The following is a 22,640-nucleotide window of genomic DNA, read 5'->3' on the forward strand; positions in this document are numbered from 1 at the left end:
TTATTGTTTTGTTGGGTTTTTTTTTCACTGTAATGCTGGATCAATAGAGTGCTTTCAGCCTTCGATTTAGTCGGTCATATAGTCCAAAGATCAAGTCTGGACGGTGACTGAGCATGTGACTGAGTTAAATCTTAGAGGAGAATTCTCCTTAGGAGAAAAAGCCAAGAAACGAGAGCCAAAGAAGAGTTGAAATAGTCACGTTTATTTAGGCATTTGTTTACCTTGTTATAACTGTTGTGTTACCATGGAAACAGGAGGTTTTTAAACTGCATTTAGACCTTTTGTAACTCATCACTGATTTCAGCTACTTCCATGATGCACTTCTAAATATATGTAGTTCTTTTCTCTTGTGGGTTTCTATCTTTGTACTCGGTCTTCTTCACAAGGAGAATCTGTTTACACTCATGTAATGTCAGCTCATCACATGTAAGTGGTTTCCCCAGCTGGCTCTTCTGGTATGTGCAGTATAAAGCAGGAGTATTGATCCCTGCTTAGCATTTTTTTTTTTTTTTTACTATTAATTTGTAAATGGGGGCTCTACTTGCATGTCTGTGACACAAGCATAAAATAGAACGCAAAGTTATTTGTTTGCCAAAGTTGTCTTGCAGCACTCTCTTGCAGCAATAACAGCTCAAAGTATTTGTTTGTCTTTACTAGCTTAACACATCGGCCCAAAATGATTCTCAAAGACAAATCTGTTTCAGGCTGTTAAAGTTAGATTAGTGAGGTGTTTGTGTATGGCAATCTTTAAGCTGAACAGATTTGTCATTGGATTCTCGTTTGACGTTTTGACTGAGTCGATTTGAGGACATTCAAAAGTCTCTTAAGTAGCATTTTAAACACGGATGTAACACGTGTGGCGCAATTATCATGCTGCCCCAGAAGCCATATCTGCAGCAAAGTGAAACAGGGGTTTCTCCAAAAGATTTACATAGTATGTTTGGTGAAACATCTTCAAACACTGCAGCTTCTTAAGGTAGAATAGATAAAAAGCATCCCCACACTATAATGATGCCACCACCATGCCTAACGGTAGAACTAAGGGTTGTAAGTATGATTCAGTGGTGGGTTTTCCTCTGTATAATATGTTTGTGTTTGCATATTTCTTCCTCTTTACATTGATGTCTATATACATATGTGGAGTGTGGCAGCTGAACAGAAAAAGCAGCCATTTTTTTTGTTGAAAGCATTTGCACAAACCTATAAAGGTAATATAGATTTTTGCTCAGCATGGGCTGAACTTGCAGGACTGTTTTTTTCCTAACCATCAACTCTTGAAATGTTTTTGATGGTCTAATGATTTGAATGGTAGGATTTAGAAGCCACATATATTGCTGTTCCTTTTAATAGAACAGATCAAATAACAGAGTTAATCCAAATTGGTACTTATTGAATCTGAAGGTTTAAAAATAATTAAATGAATAACTGCAGCTCTAAAAAAAAGAGCATGATTTCTATGATGGTCACTATTTTTTGTTTTCACTTGTCATCGGCAGACTTGTCTTTGTTATATCCTTATTTACATCAAGTCTCTCAAACTTCATGGAAAGCGACTGAATGAACTGTATTGCCATAACAGAATACAAACCTTTCCCCTCAGAAAAAGCACATTTCTCTTTAACTCTGAGTCGAAGTGTCAGGCAGCTAAAAGCTGCCGAATGAGCTGCAAATGTGCAGAGTTGTTGTGTTCTGCCCTCAAATAGGCTTGGTAGTGAACAAAAAATCCTTTGAAGACATTGTTGCCTTAGGTTTTCAGACAATTTTTTAAATATAAATGCAACCAAAACAATGTTGTGTTTACACCACTGTCCCCTCCCGGAGGCTTTAAAAAAACACTTTGGCTATTCCCTGGGTTTCAGTACAGTGGATAATGAAATAGCTGAAGCCTCGGTTACAGAATAAATGTTGCGTTTAGTCCTCACTTGTTGCCGCACTGTTTAAACATGTGTTCCTAAAATGCCTTTGTGTAACACCAGTTGCTTCCCACTGTGGAGAACTTCTTACCAAGTGTTGATGTTGTTTCTCTCTGCAGGGAGAAGTGGATGATGTGTAAAGGTTTCCAGGCATTATTGTCTTGCAGAAATGGCCTGAGGGACTCTCTGGACTAAGACCAAGGTAAGAGGCGTAAATACAGCCAACTCTCTCGCTGGTCCAACTCTGTTGCACAACATGATAAATACAGTTCTGTCAAACAGCATGAAACGTTGACATGATGCAAACATTTGAACTGCAAACTCGTTATATTTTACGGCCTTGCATCATAAAAAAGATAGATACAGCCATGCGAGCCTGTGGAGATGATCTTGTGGGGGTTTGGCTTGCAGCATTTGCTTTACAGACCTAAGTGTGCATTGTGGGTAACAGAGAGGAGCGCTTTGCTTAAATGATCTTTCGTGAGTCCGATCTATTGCTTTCACAAGTTTGATTGATGCGCTTCTCTGTACTTGTTGGTTTTCTGATTTGACAGTTTTGGAAATAATTGGGAGCTTTAGTGTTGTTGTTCTGTTTGTCATTTAGCTTTTTCCTGTTTTCTCCTGTTTTGTTTCCTGTTTCTGGAAGAACTTTGGTGTTTTAATCCTTCCATTATTTGACATCTGTTATCAGGAGTTATTGTGCTCTCTGAATAGCAATACCCAGCATTATCATGGGCCTGGATGATGATATGACAACCTTGAGTTAAAAAAAACACAGTTTGACAGTATTTACATACATTTTAAAACAAAAATAATCTTTTTTATTTAAAGTAGCTGCTAAAATAATAAAACAAATATATCATTAGACTAATTTTATCCATATTCTTTATTCATTTATTTTGATTTTGATACATAGACTTAAGCAAACATCTACACAACAAGCTAAACAAAGCTAAACATTATAGTTTTAGGAGTTAAATGCTAACAGTAGTTATAAGACACTGTTTAATAGGTGATTGGTGTTGCTCCTTTTAGTTTTTCTCATCATGGTTGTTTGTGTATTTCGCCATGCGTTAGTTGTTCTTGTTAGCAAGGGGAAAAGGCCTCCTTTCAGCCATCTGACTGGCAGTTCGGTGCATTGTATTTCTTGCATTGTGAATAAACTCCAGCCACTGGGACTCTGGCATCTCGATAAAAGGACTTCAAACCACAGGACCGTAGTAACGCAAAGTTCTGGGAGTTTTTAAACAGCATTTCTTTTTTTTAAAACCTTGCTTTAAATTGATGCCAGTAACCAGCCCAGCTTAATTTTTAATATACAGATGAAATTCTTCCTTCACTCTTACTGGGGAATTTTGGCAACTGGAAGATAGATTAACAAGCTTGTAGTTCTGCTGAGGACATGGTGAATATCCAAAACGAATTAAGGGTTTCACCCTAAATTAGCAGCTGAAGTATGTGTCTTTTACAAGGCTTTGAGATTTTACTGGCTGAGCAGTAGAAATATTGGTGGATGTGTTCCAGTGCTCTTTACTAACCCATGGTGTAATCTTGGACTTTGTAATGCCATGAATCAACCTTGAACCATTGAAAATGAAGTAACTGGTTCTTTAGAGAGTTTATTTGTGTTACCTGCTGACACTGTGTTCTTCTCTTAAATAAAAAAAAGCAATTCTTTCCTAGGATTTATAAAATCAGAGTTTCTTTCCACTGCTATAATTCCTTGTGTGTATTTTGCCCTCAGTCACTCCACTAAATTCTTCCATTTTCATGTTAAAAAGAAGCTGTTCTATTTGACCCATAGAGATCAGAATGGTGCAGTCTACAGTTCAAAGTGTTGCTTTTTTGATATCTGCCCATCAGACCAAAACCTTGTTTTGCTTTATTGTGAAACAAGCTTTTTAATATACACTACAATAAGCAGAGGAGTCAGTAGTGGATCGGTAATGGCTCAGATCAATTAGGTAATTTACCCTTGGAGATTAACTCAGGATATCCAACATCTGAGCCTTTACATTAACCTGATTTCCTCAGTGTTATCAAAATCTCCCCATAGCGCTTAGCCACTGATGAATTCAGACTATACTGTTGTTTGAAGATGCTTACTCATAATAGTAGTAATGTTTTGTCATGGCTTTATGCTAAATGGGCAAATTGCCTCTCTAATTTACATATTCAACCGATTAACTCTACAGTGTTTCTCTGACATCCAGATGCCGAACCGTCTGCTTCTGATCTTGTGACATCCTGAAGTTACTGCTGCCATTAAAGATTGATGAGTGTGATCAGCTTTCAGTAAATGGGGGGCCTGGCCACTTTAGGACCATTACCTTGCAGTGATTTCAGAGAGGAGAAAACCTTGAGTGGTACTAGTGGGCCGTATATAATCTGGAACAGCGTTTTTGGTTTTTTTTTACCCATCAGAAGTTTCAGAATTTGCCTTGACTTTTGTTTTGAGCACTGCAAGACAAGATACCTCTGTGTGTTTATGTACATTCACAAGAAATTAAGAAAACTGCACAAGACATGCATTGCAAGACTAATTGAAAAATCTAAGCATCACATGAAAAGAAAGGAGTGAAAAATGCACATTTAAAGTAAATAGGTAAATGTGATCAAAACAATTGGGAAGCTGCAGTAAATGGTTAAGTATTCACTCCTCATTTAAAGGAGCCATTTGTTTCTGCACATCTCAGGAAGTTGGTTCTCTGCTTTCACAAACAAGAACTGATTCGATCCTGATTAGATATGATCCGTTTTCATGGTGTTGGTCAGGACTCTGGCAGCAGCATTTCGGGTGAGCTGCAGCTGTCGGATTGTTTACCAACTCTTGCATGGATGCATTTTTAGCAATCTTAACTTAACCCGACTGGACAGGAAACCTTTCATTTTTGAAAATGTTTTATGGTGGTATTAGACTGATTTAGAATTGGGCTTAACTTGGATGCGAAGATTTAGGTGCGAGGTTAATAACAACACAGGGTTTTCTTGCATGCTCACCTTGTTGAGTCCAATAGAGTGCTGATCTCTAACCTTGCCTTATTAAGGCTAAAACAAAGACTTCTGTCTTTTCTGCAATAAGCTATATGACATTCTAATGAGAGCTGTGCAATTTTAAGAAAACATGGAATTGCAATATTTTTGTTGAATATATGGATGACAATTAACCAACATTTTCATCTCACTTTTTTTCTTTTCCATCATCACAGTGAATCCCTCAACTGTTCAAGTTTCAGCATCTGAGTCACCATGATCTAGGTCCAAACAACTATTGGCAAGCAGAGTCTTGTGTCAATGCAATTGCTATTTTCACTCAATATTGTACAGTTCAAATTCAAACATTTCCAGTCCTTGCTATGATCGGTACACTTATTTAGTAACTTTGGTGACACAGACATATAAAATTGTGTTTCACCCTTTGCATATAGTCAGAGGTCGAAGTAGCTTGTTGTTTTTGAATAAAAGGGGTCCAAGAGCCTTGAGGAACTCCTCACGTAATCTTGTTTTTCTCTGATTTGTAACTGCCAAATTACACAAATTCCCATTGTGGGCGGGTTGAAGCTGCAGAGAATAGAAGCAACAAGTATGGCTGTGAAGACAAAGAACGTACATTATAAACATTATTTATAAGTTTGCAAAGGCACACTAAACATGCATTGCATAACTACTCATTTCTGTTACACCACAGGTACTGAATTAACTATAGTATTAACTTTTTGCATTAAAAGCAACATTGCATGAATCTCAGCAAGCTCCGCTGTCTCGCTACCACGTTGTGTAACGGCAACTGTTTATTGGCTCATCCTTGGTTCCCAAAATTGGTGGAATCGCGCCGGTGCTCAACCAAAGTTCAAAGGCACACCAATCGAACCGGTACAAGAAAGAAAGTTCTTTCAGTGGAAAAACGCTTATATTAGTCCCATTGTGCCACTAAGATTGGGACCAATCTAGCGTAGTGTCAGAAAGTCCCACCCATTTTTACAGTCTATCAAACTCTTATGTTTAAGTGTCTAAACCCAAGCACTGAGAGCTAGAAGATGCTGACCTATCACTGTCGAGAAATGTGTCATTTAATACATTTAGTGCTGTGTTAGTGCTGTGGTGTGGTCAAAAACCTTATGTCAGTCTGTTTACACTGTGTACACTGCTGAGGTTGTAGGTAAATAATTGCATACCAGAATAGAGATGTTAACTTTAGGCTGATTTAAAAAGTCACGTATTTTATCAGCGTTTTCAGGAGAAGCAGAGTTGAAAATTTAAACAAACCAACATAAGCCGAAGGCATCACCTTGAACAAGTCACACAGTACACAGTAAAACTTAGGTTTTTGACTTCATTCTTCTGCCCTCTTTCCATCTCAGTCTGCCTTTGTCTTGAACCAAATCTGATAGCCCCACATCTGGTTCAAGGTAACGGCAACTGTTGGCAAGGCCAGGAGTTCACACAAACTACAGGTGGCTGTATTGAATTCTGTTGAAATTGATATTGTTTAAATACATGTTTGCTTGAATACTACCTTGCATGAATCCAACAGGTTTGTGTATGTTGGCTCTCCAAACACCTCTTTTCACCCCTGCAAAAATACTGAGGTGTAAAATGAGAAGACGAGTATCCTCCGGGTCCTTCTTCTGTCATGATTTCCTCTTCAGTTTGTGGGAAATAAATTGCTGTTTTGCAGCCCTCTAGAAGCACTCTTGTTCCCCATGTTCCTCCTGGGGCCAGTTGGGCCAATACGCCATGTGAGGACAAATTACACACCAACAAGACATTGTTCAGCCCCACAGAGGTTTTGCGCTTTCTGGAAGGGCCCTCGTTATAACAGTGAATGAGACTTCAAACGCTGCCCCAATAGCTTCTGATTCAGTTTGATTAATTGTCTTGCCCAATGCGCTCCAGAAACACTAGGTGTGTCTCTAAACAAAGCCGTGTTAAACCACAAAATTACAGCAATGGCACAGTGGCAGATGCAGTCTCCACTTGCAATACGGGGCATTTCTTTCATGTATTATGTTATCAGTTGAATGGACGTGTCAGTGTTTTTATAATCTATCCTCCTTTTACGGCCTTTAACACAAGAGCATGTTTTGTAAATCTGTATATGTGGTGGCGGAAGATTTTTTTATTTGCTAGTATTACTTTGTACCGGTACATGGATTGATGAAAAGAATTTTAAATGAAAATTAATCTAACAGATTTTGATTGATTTGGCTGTTTTGTTGGTGCTTATTTTAGCTTAAAATACTATTGCTTAGTTTAGAATTTAATAAAATATAATTATGAACAAAATATAATTATAGAACTTATTTACTTCCTTATGTCTTTTCTTTTGTCCTTCTGTCCCATCGCCCTCCCTTCATTCCTTGTTTTCTATCTCCCTTTCTTTCTCTCCTTGGGTCCCCATTCATGTCAACTTGACGTTTTTGCAGCTTACCTCTTAAAAGCTGTAGAAATATTTCCCATACATTTATAGTGAACTCTTGTATGGTGTATTTTAAGGCAAATGCAAAGGACTGGGAGGTCTGGAAAGCCGAGTCTGGAAAAGTATGGCATTTTAAGGGGAAAAATGTGTAGGAACCGTAAAACAAGTATGTTGGGGCAAAAATATATTTTTTTCCCCAATTCTCGTTTGTCGGTCACCAGTGACATTCAGGTGTCTTTCATGACTGGTGGACAGTTCACTGTACTCCAATATGGGGTAACTAGATTTCAGTTATGCAACCTCAGTCCTAAGTAAAATCAAGTCTTGCTTCTACAAATGATATGAAAGGGTTAAGTGCTATTCTAACGCTAGCTTGGTTTCTCTTTGTTTTGATATTGACTTGTTGATAATTCATCTCATAACATAGCTGAATGCAGTTGACTTTAGTGTATGCATACAAAACTTACAGAAAAAGTTGTTCTTCCGATTCATACACTTAGCTCTTTAGTTTGAACATTATAATGTTTAATGATTGGTGTTTCAACAGCTTTCCCCACCTCTTTCACTGTAAGCATATTCAAACGGAAAAAAACTATTCTACTATTTTTGAAACGAGCTGTTAGTTCGAAGAAATGATGTGCACTGCCTATAATATGGTTTTGGATGGTGTGAATTTATTTTCTTTCTTTTTTTACTGTCCAAACAAAAGGTGGGTTTGCAATCAGTCTCATGACTGGTTTTGAGCCGTATGCAAAGACAAGAGAAAACTAAAAAAATTATTTTAGAATATCACCTTTTTGCCAAGTATGTCCTCTATTAAGGCAGTGTGTTGTTTTCTTGGCTGCACATGCAGGTGCATGTCTGAGCTGGATTTCTAAGGTTGAAAGCCATCTGATGGAGCAGGCCACAAGCAGGTTGTACCAGCTTGGTTTGACAGGGGGAAGCACGGTAGCCTCCAAAACTTTATGCAGCATCCAACCACTTGTCGTCTCTGCACTCTTTACTTGCCAGACTGGTTGGCTCCACCTCAGTCCTGGTGGGTCTACTCATGTGACACCTAAGGCATAAGCAAAGACACACACACACCTATGACCATTATTCTTAAGAACCCCCCAAGTCACTTTATTTCTCTTGAGTTTTTGTTGGGTTGTGAAGTAATATTGGTTCTTTTACTAATAGTTCTGTCAGGAATGTCATTTTGTCTGACACAGCTTTAGCTTCTGGACAGCTACCAGTGTCATTTGTTTGAGATGGTGTTGTGGCTATTATAGTTGTTTAATAACCCGCCCCATCGCGCAGCCTTGGGAGTTGGTCATATACTTGATAAATATGAAAACTTGTAATGACAGGAGAATTATTCACACTGTCATAGGCAACCTGTCAGCTCGCAAGTATTCACCCTTTGGCTGTGTTTATGCCAAAGAGACGGGAAGAAGTCTAAGTAGAGACGGTTACTACACTTGTGTGAGATCCAAGCTCGGTTTCAAAGCGGAGACTCCACAGAAGGGCATTGCTTAAATAAACCTCATGACCCCAGCGTCATCTCCAGTCAGTCCTTCAGCCTGTGCTTTCCTAGTCAAAGCTACTGCTTTGCCAGGAACACACAGAAGACAACCAAACAGCGTGTACACAACATATTATACCTAAAGGGTAAAAATACTCTTCTACTTCACACTTAGAAATCATATCGATCTACAAGATGAGCTGTCAGTTGCAAAGTATTATCTCTGAAATTCTTTATCTTAAAAACATTTGAAGATATTTGAGGTATTGTCTTGTACTGCCACAGACTTCCTGGAGTGCATTTAGTCTAAATAAAAGCTAGTATCACTTGTTTTCTTGAAAGTCTTTTCCTTTACAATTTCTTCCACTACTAAATGAAAATATGTCATGGCCAGCTGAAGCTCTTCTCTTCACTTGGCAGTTGGGCTTTAAAGGAACACGTATTTAGCTTTGCACTGATTTTTAAACTGCAAATGACTTGCGCTAATGACTGATGGACCATATGTTCCTGCTTGGTGTAATAATGAATTAGATGAGCTGACAGCTTGATGAGCTGCGAATTTAATAGATGCTTCCTAGAATATGCCAATCATTCAAGAACATAATGAGGTTAGTTACCCTACCCATCTATAACCTATTTATTGCTGTCAGTGATGCCCGGGACTGAAGTAACAATGAATTACCTTTTCCTGTGCTGTCATTTATTAGTATTAGTCTTTTTTTTGTATTGTATAAAGGAGAGTTTTTATTAAGAATCTGTCATTGTTAATGAGGACCATGGCTGGTTTTTACTATACAGTAATGGTAAGGTTGAAGCCAGATGTTTATGTTCATAATATAAACAGACCTCTAAACTTTTCTTACCTCATACACATCACTTCTTTGTGTGACATCATGAAAAAAATCATAGGAAAGCTGCCAAGATATTTGGAAAACCACTGTGGACCATCACAACTTTGGTTCATCCTTGGGAACCATTTTCAGATACCCATAGGTGACACATTCATTTCTTCAAGCTGTTATATTCAAGTATAAACAACAAGGGAATGTCCAGCCATCATTCATTAAGGAGACTGGATCTGTGTCCCAGAGATATCAACCCAAGAATGAAAGCAAAACATGCCTGGTGAAGCGGATAAGAGAACATCATCCATAGTGAAATGAGTCCTGTACCAGCATGGAGAGGAAGAAGTTATTGCCCTAGAAGCAACCCAGAAAATGCCAGATCAGTTTTACAAATGCCTATGAGGACAAAGTGCTTTAATTTTTGGAGAGATTTCCTTTGGTTTGACCATAATGAATGTTGTTACGTTGGGAGGAAATGGTGGGAAGCTTGCAAGTTGAAGAAAGACCATCTGTGAAGTAGGGTGGTAGCAGCATTATGCTGTGTTTAGCTACAGGAGGCACCTGTGCACTTCAATAGGAATAGGAAGGAAAGAAGAGGAAAGAACACAATGTGGAAATAAGGCAATATTTCAAGATATCAGCCTGGAAGTTGAAGCTTGGGCACAAATAGGTCTTCCCAACAGACAATAACCCTAATCATCCATCAGATTGGCTATAAAGCAGCTTAAGGACAAGTCAATGTACAAACCTGACTCAGTTACACAAGTTCTGCCATGAGGAATTGGCCAAAATACCACCTAACTATTGTAGGAACTTTATAGAACAAATGTCAGGTGTCAAAATAAGGTGAGATCTTTCCATGTAATCCATGCAACATTTAGTAACTGCTCACAGTTAACTCCATAAAAGTTACAATAAATATCCTTATATCCTTATGTGTAATCCATGCAATAATTAGTAAAACACACAGTTGAAGCAGTGGAGAGTGAAACAAGCATGTTCTCATATTCTGGAGCTCAGAGACTGGAGAGGCCTGTGTGGAGCCACATATTATCTGCCACATGTTATCTGTCTTATCTTTTGCAAAAAATATAAACAAGTATATCCAAAGAAATGATGTATGATGATTTTACATTCTTTCACATGTATTGAATAAAATTAGTAGTCTTTGATTAACAAGTTAAAAGATGTATGATTGAAATGTGGTTAAGAACTGAGAATTAGAGGACAAAACATTAAGGTTTGACATTCTCAATCAGCTATATATGAACATTAGCCTAAACCTGAATTAAAAGGCAATTCTGATAAGAAATGCTGATAAGAAAAAAGGATAGGACTGAAAGCGGTTTTTGAGCCATCTTAGTTGAATGACACAATTTATCGTAGACCGCTTCAAAACGACATAGTTTTCATCACAGATAACATTGTTTTTATCAGCTGTAACATAGTATCAGATAGAATCACTGGGTTAAGAAATGCCTAATCTTAAATAAGAAATACAAGCATAAAGCACCAGATTGAAAACTGAAATGGCCGGTGTCTAACGGGATCCTGATTGTTGAATGTCATTTTTTTATTTATTCCTCTATAAGTTTGAGGGATGACAATAACGACAAATATTATTATGATATCCTGGCCGGTCAGGAAAACATACTATCATTTGCTTACTGTGACAGTGTCCGTGAACTTAAAGTTCATCCCTCAAAGTCATTAAAGCGTTCAGCAATTTTTCACACATGGTTATTGTTGATATTGGGTAATAAGGCTTTGTACAGTAAGGGCCTGTTTATAGTCAGAGGCCAACTTTGGGCTAGAAGCAGATAGTTGTAGTTCTTTTACCCACTGAAGGGTTGCGTTTCATACTCATGCTATTGGTGTCCATCGGAAGAGCTGCCCTGTATGTGTAAAAACATTGTCTTGGCCCTTTTTTAGATTGGAATTCCCCTGTTAGTCTGTCTGTTACGATTGGATACCCACTTCCATCTCCCAGTTACAAATGCAGTCGACCAGCCTGCTTGCCAGGCTGTTTCGCTGTCTGCGTTGGTGTCATTGAGACGTGCTCGGTACTTCATGTCTCTCTTATGTCTCAATGTAGAGTGACCCATCATTGCTGCTATGTCAAGGATATGGAGGCAATCAATCATATCTGGCTCAGTGAGGCACGCAGACCCAATCAGGACCAGAATCCCCATAGTAACTTGTGCTTGAAATCCCTGGTCCAGCCAATAAAAATGGAGAATGGTGCTTGGCTATTAGAGTTTAATGGCCTGCTGCCATTAATAAAATGATATAACCTCTGATATTGAGTTTTATGTTTTCAGCCAGCACACTTGTTCTGCACAAAGATAGTGGTGTTCAAAAAAGCAAAACACAAGGATGCATGGACTCAGACGTTTGTGTATTTAACTGTTCACTAGCAGCACAAGTCAACACTAGCACACAAGGCACTTGTCTAAAAAACATGTTTTACCCTCTACAGTCTCCCCTCTTACCATAGCTTTGACTTCATCTGTTTCGGCCCTGTTAGACTGTTAGCGTAAAGTGGGTCACTCCAGGGAAGTAGGGAGCTGGACTCAGGTTTGCATGGTCACTACCTCACTCAATATTTTAGCCAGCTTCTGCATGGCTATGCTACGCCGCTCTCCTCTCAAACCCGTCCTCCACTCTGTTCCCTCTTTATGATGGCAGAGCAGCAAGCGGTTTGTTTCATAGCTGTTTCCATGGGAAGAGTAGCCGAGACTGTATCACAACACGTGCCAGCTGTGTTATCTATGCTGGAAAAGACTCACATCTTCTCTTTTAGGGGTCTCTTAGTTAGGAGCTGAAACCAAAGATTGCACATGCAGTGCTTCGCAAAAGTATTTTTGGGGGGTTTTTTTTGTGCATTTTCTCACGTTAAAACTGTAACTTTCTGTGTATTTTGCTGGGATTTTATGTGACAAACCGAATACAAATTATTGCACAATTGTGAAGTTCAACATTTATTACAAATAAATGTTATTAAAATGTGGGGTACAGTTCCATTCTGTCCCCCTTTATTTTCATACCCTTTAATTCTAATCCTGTGCAACCAAATGCCTTAAGGCTCCTTAGAAGGTTAATTGTCCGCCCGTGGGCAGTCTTGTTATAGAACATTTATGAATAGACTGCATCCTGAAGACCAAGAAACACAGCATATGGGTTGGAAATAAAGTTGGGGGCCAGGGTTAATTATAAAATATTATCCCATGCTTTGAGCATCTCTCTGTAGCAACCCTAAACACACACCCAGAGCTACATAGGAATGCTATAGATCAAAGTAAATTCATGTGTTAGAATGGCCCACTCAAAGTCTGGCCCTAAATAAATATCTGTGGCAAGATTGATTTGTAATACCAATTCTTTGCTTGTTTTGCAAAGAAATAGGTACAGATGTTAGTCTCCTACCTGTGAAAAATTGGTAAAGACATATCTTAAAAGCTGTAATTGACCCATAGTGGGTAATTATGATATTCTGTTGAAAATCATGTATACTTTTTCATTCTCTTCTCAATTATGCTGTATTTCGGTGGTGTCCAACCTTTTTGCACTACAGGCCAAAATCATCAAGTTGAAAGTACTCAGGGCCATATTTTTATTTTCTAGCGATAGACGCTAAATAATGTTATAGTTATTTCTTCTTTTTTTTTTATCTGCTCAGCAATAGATTAAACACGCAATATTTAAATCAAACATAGTAGAAAATAACAAATTATTATAGGTCTGAAAAAAGGTGTCAGATATTTGCCATAATAAACGAAAGATCTACAGTTCCTCCACCTTTTGGGTTGAATATTCTCTACCTTGTTGGTCTAGAAAATGTTTTTAGTTTATTCCCAGAAACAAAAATGAGAACTTTCTTCGTAAAACCCTAGCTATATTTAGTCAGGTGCCCAAGTCCGTGTTTTAATAAAAGGTTGCTGTATATTTGATGGTCTATATACTATGATACTAAGGTGAAAGGAGAAAAAACTTTGCTAAATACTTTGTGTTGTACCTCACATTTTCAATTTAAAAAGAAATACATTTATCAGTAACAAGCTCATTATATAAAATTACTAAATGTTTTTCAGCTGCGTCAGCTCCATTTGCTGGAGGGCCAAATTTGTACAATTCTTGAACTGCGGTCCAGGGCCACACAAACTTTTCCAATGTCCGCAAATGGCACTTGGACCTTGCTTTGGTAACACCTGCTGTACTTTGTGTTATTGTATCATATAAAGTCCCAATAAAATACACTGAGGTTTGACACTGAAATGAGACAAAATGTGATGAAGCTTAACTGGTATAAATACTTTGCCACACATTGTATAATCAGTATTGCTTTAACCCATAAGAAGCTGTTTTTATTTACATGCTTTTAAATATAACTATTTATTTTTACTTTCTAGCATACTAGAGTAAGTATCCTTCTGTATATTTAACTTGAATCCATTAGCTGCTGACAGATTTTTAGAGTACGGTGATAATTAATAAGACATTACCGCACTTTGATTAATAATTGATGGTTTTTCATTTTGTGCCCTAAAATTCTGCTTGTGGTTACTTGAGAGTTAGGAGTGATTTTTGAGACGTGTTTATGTTCATTTTAAGTGACAAACCAATTCAGCTTCAATGATTTTGTTTGATGGTGTGTCACTTCTGTAATTTGTAAGATTTTCTCTGACAGTGGCAGAAAAGCTGCTCCATTGTTATCCGATGGTCAAATATCCGTGTCATTAAAAGCCTTTGTTTTTTATGCATCCACACTGATTCGTCAGGTCAGTAAGAAGAAAATACTCGTTGACTGTTATCAAACATGTAACTCTGTACTCAGTTTTCTACCAAACTGCTCTGTTGAGCATCAGCGGACACGTCTGAAAGGGAGCTGCAGCATCCAATGGGGCTGGACTTTCTCTGTGAACGCCAGGGCAAGGAGTGAAATGTCTTAAGTTGTCAGGGAAAACCTAGGGTCTTTAGATTGGACCCAAAAAGTATATAATATTCCATGTTATACAGTGACCTTCATGCATATTGTTGAATACTGCGTTTCTGTCCAGCTTTTCATCTTTATGGAAATCATTTGGGCCCTAGTTATAACTGGTTTGCACAGTGCGGCAGTTCTTTATGCCAGAAATCATTGAATATTTCACTAAAATCAATTTGTCTTTATAACAACAATGCACCACAAATCCTCTTTAGGCACTTCATGAGAGAAATAGGTCTAATTCACATCCAATTACAGTCATGTAAAAAAATTAGGACACCCTGTGAAATTGAATCACATTTTTTTATTAAATGTTCGTAAAATCATGTCAACATTTATTAGCTCTGGAAAATAATGTTATTTACGTAAACCTCAAAAGCAAGATTTGAAAGGTTGCCTCGCTCTTCATTCCCAGGCGTGATGTGTTTGCAGGGTGTCTTGAATGCACAGCCGGTGTCAAGTCACTCCACACCATCTCAGTGTGGTCAGTGTCTGGGCTTTGAATTTGGCAAGGACTTTTCTTTTCCTTATTTTTAGCCAGTCCTTGGTGGGTTTACTGGAATGTTTGGGTCATTGCCATGTTGCAGGGTCCAGTTCTGTTTGAGCTTGAATTTGTTTTTGTGATGGTCTCACATATTCTTCAAACACACTCTAATTCATGGTAGAATTCATGGTAGATTCGTTGATGGAGATCTGGCCATATTGTGCTCCTGCAAAGCATTCCCAGGCCATGATCCTCCAACCTCCATGCTTCACAGTTGGTATGAGGTTATTTTCCTGGAATGCCTTATTTAGTTTAGGCCAATTATGTCCTCTTTTCAGGTGTCCATATAATTTTATGTTGGACTCATCTGCTCAAAGAACATTGATCTGAAATCATGCTCTTTGTTTACATTCCCTTTGGCAAACTAGGCTGGACCTCTTGTTTTTTTTAGTAACCAAATGTTGCCTCCTTGCACACCTTACGTGAAGGTTAAACTTGAATGTAATTGTACGGCATGCACATTCATATTAGCAGTAGCTAGAGCCTGCTTTAGGCCGCATGATGACATTTAATGGTGTTGGAGACTTCTTTTAGCATCTTGCACCCTGTGTTAAGGGTGAACTTGCTTGGATGGCCAGATTTGTTGGCAGTTGTTTTGAATGTCCTCCACCTGTATATTACTTTTCATACTCTAGAATGGCTGATTTCAAAAGTTGCTGAGACATCTTTGAATCCCTTGTCAGGCTGCTACCGTCAGACAGCTCTTTAGATCTCAGCGTGGTGTTCACTCTCACTTCAACAGTCAGGAGCACACCAGATTAAATGCTGAGGTTTAAACAGGGCAAAATTCCAAAATGCTGATTTTTAATGCTGTTGAAATCAAGCAGCATTAAAAATCAATCACAAATCGTGCAGCTGATGTCATACATCGGTGTGTGTATATTTACCCTGCATTGTAAAAATTGATATTGAACTCCAAACATGTTAGAAAAAACGTTTTTAATGGCTGTATATAGGAGTCAAATTCAAACAAATTAAATCTAACATAAAACTCGGATCCAATTACAATCCAGTAAAATAAAAATGTATGCCCGTTGGTAAAATACACTGCTCAAAAAAAGAAAGGGAACACTCAAAAAACACATCCTAGATCTGAATGAATGAAATATTCTCATTGAATACTTTGTTCTGTACAAAGCTGAATGTGCTGACAACAAAATCACACAAAAATCACCAATGGAAATCAAATTTATTAACCAACTGAAGCCTGGATTTAGAGTCACACACAAGATTAAAGTGGAAAAACACACTACAGGCTGATCCAACTTTGATGTAATGTCCTTAAAACAAGTCAAATTGAGGCTCAGTATTGTGTGTGGCCTCCACATGCCTGTATGACCTCCCTACAACGCCTGGGCATGCTCCTGATGAGACGGCAGATGGTCTCCTGAGGGATCTCCTCCCAGACCTGGATTAAAGCATCCTCCAACTCCTGGACAGTCTGTGGTGCAACGTGACGTTGGTGGATGGAGCAAGACATGATGTCCCAGATGTGCTCAATCGGATTCAGGTCTGGGGAACGGGCGGGCCAGTCCATAGCTTCAATGTCTTCATCTTGCAGGAACTGCTGACACACTCCAGCCACATGAGGTCTAGCATTGTCCTGCATTAGGAGGAACCCAGGGCCAACCGCACCAGCATATGGTCTCACAAGGGGTCTGAGGATCTCATCTCGGTACCTAATGGCAGTCAGGCTACCTCTGGCGAGCACATTTCTTTGGAGGGTCGTGTGGCCCTCCAAAGAAATACCACCCCACACCATTACTGACCCACTACCAAACTGGTCATGCTGAAGGATGTTGCAGGCAGCAGATCGCTCTCCACGGTGTCTCCAGACTCTGTCACGTCTGTCACATGTGCTCAGTGTGAACCTGCTTTCATCTGTGAAGAGCACAGGGCGCCAGTGGCTAAGTGTCCTGCACGGTGTTGGGCTGTGAGCACAACCCCCATTTGTGGACATCAGGCCCTCATACCATCCTCATGGAGTCGGTTTCTAACCGTTTGTGCAGACACATGCACATTTGTGGCCTGCTGGAGGTCATTTTGCAGGGCTCTGGCAGTGCTCCTCCTGTTCCTCCTTGCACAAAGGCGGAGGTAGCGGTGCTGCTGCTGGGTTGTTGCCCTTCTAATGCCTCCTACACGTCTCCTGGTGTACTGGCCTGTCTCCTGGTAGCGCCTCCAGGCTCTGGACACTACGCTGACAGACACAGCAAACCTTCTTGCCACAGCTCGCATTGATGTGCCATCCTGGATGAGCTGTACTACCTGAGCCACTTGTGTGGGTTGTAGAGTCCATCTCATGCTACCACAAGTGTGAAAGCACCACCAACATTCAAAAGTGACCAAAACATCAGCCAGAAAGCATAGATACTGAGAAGTGGTATGTGGTCCCCACCTGCAGAACCACTCCTTTATTGAGTGTTTCTTGCTAATCACCAAAGATTTCCTCCTGTTGTCTATTCCATTTGAACAACAACATGTGAAATTGATTGTCAATCCGTGTTGCTTCCTAAGTGGACAGTTTGATTTCACAGAAGTTTGATTTACTTTGAGTTATATTGTGTTGTTTAAGTGTTCCCTTTATTTATTTGAGCAGTGTATTATCTAAGTGTAGCCCAGTCTATAATTTTCTGTTCGGACTAAAAAGGTTAAAATTTAAATACTATCATTGGAGTTTGTAATTCTACATATGTGGCAAATATATTAAAGCTGAATTAAAATGCAGTAACTATAGTTAAAAGCACAATAAAATCTAGTTCATTTATCTGTTAGAAGTGTTCATATTTAGGTAAAAACATTTTTAAGCAACAAAAGGTTTTGCTGTTTTAGTTTTGGTAACATACTGTTTGTGTTTGCTGAAAGCTTGATTAAAAGAACTATTTTAAGTGCGTGCTCTGTAGAAACATAGTAGAAACATCCAGAGCCACCGTGCACAGGCGTGTGCAGGAAATGTGCTACAGGTGCCGCATTCCCCAGACCTGGGCTACAGAGAAGCAGCACTGGACTGTTGCTCAGTGGTCCAAAGTACTTTTTTCGGATGAAAGCAAATTCTGCATGTCATTCAGAAATCAATGTGCCAGAGTCTGGAGGAAGACTGGGGAGAAGGAAATGCCAAAATGCCAGAAGTCCAGTGTCAAGTACCCACTGTCAGTGATGGTCTGGGGTGCCGTGTCAGCTGCTGGTGTTGGTCCACTGTGTTTTATCAAGGGCAGGGTCAATGCAGCTAGCTATCAGGAGATTTTAGAGCACTTCATGCTTCCATCTGCTGAAAAGCTTTATGGAGATGAAGATTTCGTTTTTCAGCACCACCTGGCACCTGCTCACAGTGCCAAAACCACTGATAAATGGTTTACTGACCATGGTATCACTGTGCTCAATTGACCTGCCAACTCTCCTGACCTGAACCCCATAGAGAATCTGTGGGATATTGTGAAGAGAACGTTGAGAGACTCAAGACCCAACACTCTGGATGAGCTAAAGGCCGCTATCGAAGCATCCTGGGCCTCCATAAGACCTCAGCAGTGCCACAGGCTGATTGCCTCCATGCCACGCCGCATTGAAGCAGTCATTTCTGCCAAAGGATTCCCGACCAAGTATTGAGTGCATAACTGTACATGATTATTTGAAGGTTGACGTTTTTTCTATTAAAAACACTTTTCTTTTATTGGTCGGATGAAATATGCAAATTTTGTGAGATAGGAATTTTGGGTTTTCATGAGCTGTATGCCAAAATCATCCGTATTAAGACAATAAAAGACCTGAAATATTTCAGTTAGTGTGCAATGAATCTAAAATATATGAATGTTAAATTTTCATCATTACATTATAGAAAATAATGAACTTTATCACAATATGCTAATTTTTTGAGAAGGACCTGTATGTTGAAGTGCATAGAAGTGTGATGCTAATCGCGAGTTAGCATGTTAGCATTTGAGCTTGAGCTAATTGTAACTTTATATGTAGAGTATATGAGCCTTAGCCAAATATATGAACTAAATAGATATTTCTAAAACACAGTGGACCGAGAGGAATTCTCTGGACTCTTCTGTTGTGGATAGAATCTTCCGTGTACTCCATATAACCTGTGGTGTGAAGAAAATTTCAGCTCTGCTTTTGAGAGGGACCTACCTGGTGATCGATAAGAACTCATCCATTTCTCAGACTGAACTAAAGGGATCTGTGAGTACTGGAGAGCACGTGCATTTTATTTTATGCTTGTTTACAAGTGAAGCGACCATTTTGTTTGTGGTCACTACGAACCCGAGCCACGCTTCAGGCCTGCAACAGTTTTCTTTATTAAATTTATGAGACCCTGCTGTTGTGGAGGGAAATCTGATTCTGAGCTGAACTTAGAGAGCAACATTACAACATTAACAAAGGTTTAATATGTAGCTACTTGGGTTGGGTGCTACACAAATTGGAGGCACCGCTGGGATACATTTCTGAGTTTATGGAAGTTTTTATTTTTAAACTTGAGTCTATGGAAACATTAAAAGTCAAAACAGTGTAATTTCAGTTCTCGGAAAATCAGATTTAAGTTGTTTCTCTTTCAAACTTTAGTACTCATTTACACTATGGCTGCTAAAAGTGATTCTACACAACCTGACTTTGCTAATTGGTGCAGAGGGGAAGGGCTTGACCAGACACATGCCATTATAGTGTTTGGAGTCCCCGAAAATGAGGAAATATCTGTTGTTGAGACAACACTTCAACAAATAAAAGCTTTGGGTAAGGTTAGAGTAAGAGGCAAAATGTTTGATGCCCAGAATCAAACCTTGACAATGTTATGTGAATGCCGTGAAGCAATTGACTCAACCAAAGTTCCGCCAGAAGTGATCTCGTCTAGAGAAGGAATTAAATGGACCATAGCCATTGTTGAACCTGAAACAAACGCCAACCTATTCACCGAGAAATTGGACAAATTTCTACTGGATGAAGGAAAAACAATGGATGACATTAAAATACTGTATGCCCCTACCACTTCCTGGAACAGCAGTCCTGAATCAATCATTCGTGCGGTAAGTGATGTTTTGCAGCCAAGGGCAGCAGAGAACACTTCATACAGGTGTCTTAGAACCTTTTCTGGAGTTCATCCTACTCCACTCGGGGAAGACAATTTGGACAGCTGGTTAGAACAAGCAAAGTTCATGATTGAAGAGGATGAGCGATCGGACAAAGAGAAACGAAGGAGGATTGTTGAGAGTCTTAAAGGACCCTCGTTGGAGATAATTCAAGCAGTACGCATGTCTAATCCCATGGCAAGCTCTGTGGATTACATACAGGCATTGGAAAGTACCTTTGGATCATCTGAATCTGGAGAAGAGTTGTACCTCACATTCAGAACTATGCATCAAAAACAAGGTGAATATTTGTCAGACTTCTTGCTCAGATTGGAAAGAATGCTGAACAACGTAGTGAAAAGGGGAGGTCTACCAGTCAGTGAGGCCAACAAAGCAAGGTTAGACCAACTCATTAAAGGCGCAATTGAATCAGATTTCATGCTTCTTCAGCTAAATCTACGAGAAAGACGTGGTGATCCCCCAGCATTTTTAAGCCTGCTAAAAGTGATTCGTGAAGAAGAGAGCATGAAGGAGCCAGACAAAAGCTCAAAAAACCAGCACAACAGTATGTGCGTGCAGTGCAGGTAGAAAGTGAAACAGACTTGGAAAAATGTCAGAAACCTGATCTTCAGACTGAAGTTCAAGAGCTAAAAGCTAAACTTAAAAAGCTAAACAAACAGGCACAGTCCACAGAGTCAAGTCATAAGAAAGAGTCCAGAGAAATAAAAAAAGACAAGTCAGATTCAAGTAATGAAATGCGAAAATTAAGAAAAGAAGTTGAAGAGCTAAAAACCCAGCTAAGCGTAATGTCAGTGAAGCCCAGACTACATGTAAATGAGGGAGGTCACTATGCTAGACTCAAAACTGATTTCAGTCCAAAGTTTGCTAGCTCTATGCCCAAGAGTACTAAAGATGTAGATTACTTCTGTTACAGGTGTGGAGAAAATGGCCACATTGCAACCAAATGTACAACCCCTGAAAACAGTCAAAAAGTGATCAGAAAGCTAATTCGTCAAGTGCGTAGTAGCACTGATGGACAAAAAAAAAAGCACAGCTAATCAAGATGAGTGTGTTGCTCAAGTTAATACTGCAAATATTTCAACTCAGAGCGCAGACATACCTGAAGGTCTTATTGGTCCATCATCCGTGGCTCTTATCAAAGTAAATGACGTCTCATGTAACGGACTTATGGATTCTGGGTCCACCGTCACCATTATTTTTGAAGATTGGTACAGAGCCAATATACCAACTGTCCCGATACATTCCATTTCCAGTCTAGCTATTTGGGGTCTATCAGCTGAGTCGTATCCTTACTGTGGGTATGTGGTGGTAGAGATGGAGTTTCCCGAGGAGGTAGCAGGCGTTAAAGGGCCCATTAAAGTCCTAGCTCTCGTCTGTCCTGAGCCACCCCAAGGTCATGAAACCCCGGTAGTGGTTGGTACCAATGCTTGTCTATTCCGCCATCTATTTCAGTTGTGTAAGGATAGCAGTAGTGAGAGCAAAGTCAGCTCTATGAGAGTACAAGCTGTTTATAACCAAATACAAACTCAGTCCTCAAAGTCCAATGCAGCAGACAATCCCATAGGACACGTTAAATGGCAAGGTCCAGGGCCCCTCACTCTTGGCCCCAGTGAGCAGTTTTATGCTACTTGTAAAGTAGAGCAGAAGACTACTCAGCCCAGAGATGCTGTTTTGATTGAGGCACCGGTTGTTGTCCCAACTCCCATCTAGTGTGTTGATTCAGCCAGGTATTCTCACTGGAAGTGACATAGATGAGAACCAATTTACAGTATTGTTACATAACGAGTCGGAGAAACCCACCTCTATTCAAGTGGGCACCATTGTCGCTGAGATGCATGCTGTAGATGTAGTCATGAACCCTAAAGCTCTGGAGTCTGAGACCAGTATTTTACATCCAGAACTTTTTGATTTTGGCGACTCCCCTGTCCCCAAAGAGTGGAAGGAGAGGTTACAGCGAAAGCTAGCGGAGAGACGAAATGTTTTCTCTCTTGAGGATTGGGACGTGGGGTTAGCTAAAGATGTAGAACACCACATCCGTCTTAGCGACGCTACCCTTTTCAGAGAGCGATCACGTCGTTTAGCTCCGGCTGACATTGAGGACGTACGGCAACACTTACAGCAGTTTTTAGCCGCCGGTATCATTAAAGAGTCTCGTAGCCCATTCGCTTCGCCTATCGTAGTAGTACGAAAAAAGAATGGCTCAATTAGAATCTGCATTGATTACAGAACTTTGAACAGGCGTACCATCCCAGATCAGTATACAATTCCTCGTATCGATGATGCCTTAGATTGTCTGACAGGGAGCAAATGGTTTTCAGTCCTAGACCTTCGGAGCGGATATTACCAGATA

At 39.6% G+C, this 22,640-nt stretch overlaps 1 protein-coding gene across 5 annotated transcripts in view; it reads left to right on the forward strand.

The window, feature by feature from the left end:
* Nucleotides 1–22,640, forward strand: part of ncoa2 (nuclear receptor coactivator 2) — a 102,731-nt gene that overhangs the window by 23,753 nt on the left and 56,338 nt on the right. For all 5 annotated transcript variants that reach the window (XM_047350509.1, XM_047350511.1, XM_047350512.1 and 2 more), the window contains exon 2: nucleotides 2,033–2,115. The gene's annotated coding sequence lies outside the window, so the exon portion shown is untranslated. The remainder of the gene's footprint in view (nucleotides 1–2,032; nucleotides 2,116–22,640) is intronic.

This window comes from Girardinichthys multiradiatus, chromosome 21, assembly GCF_021462225.1.
Source record: "Girardinichthys multiradiatus isolate DD_20200921_A chromosome 21, DD_fGirMul_XY1, whole genome shotgun sequence".
Lineage (NCBI taxonomy): Eukaryota > Metazoa > Chordata > Actinopteri > Cyprinodontiformes > Goodeidae > Girardinichthys > Girardinichthys multiradiatus.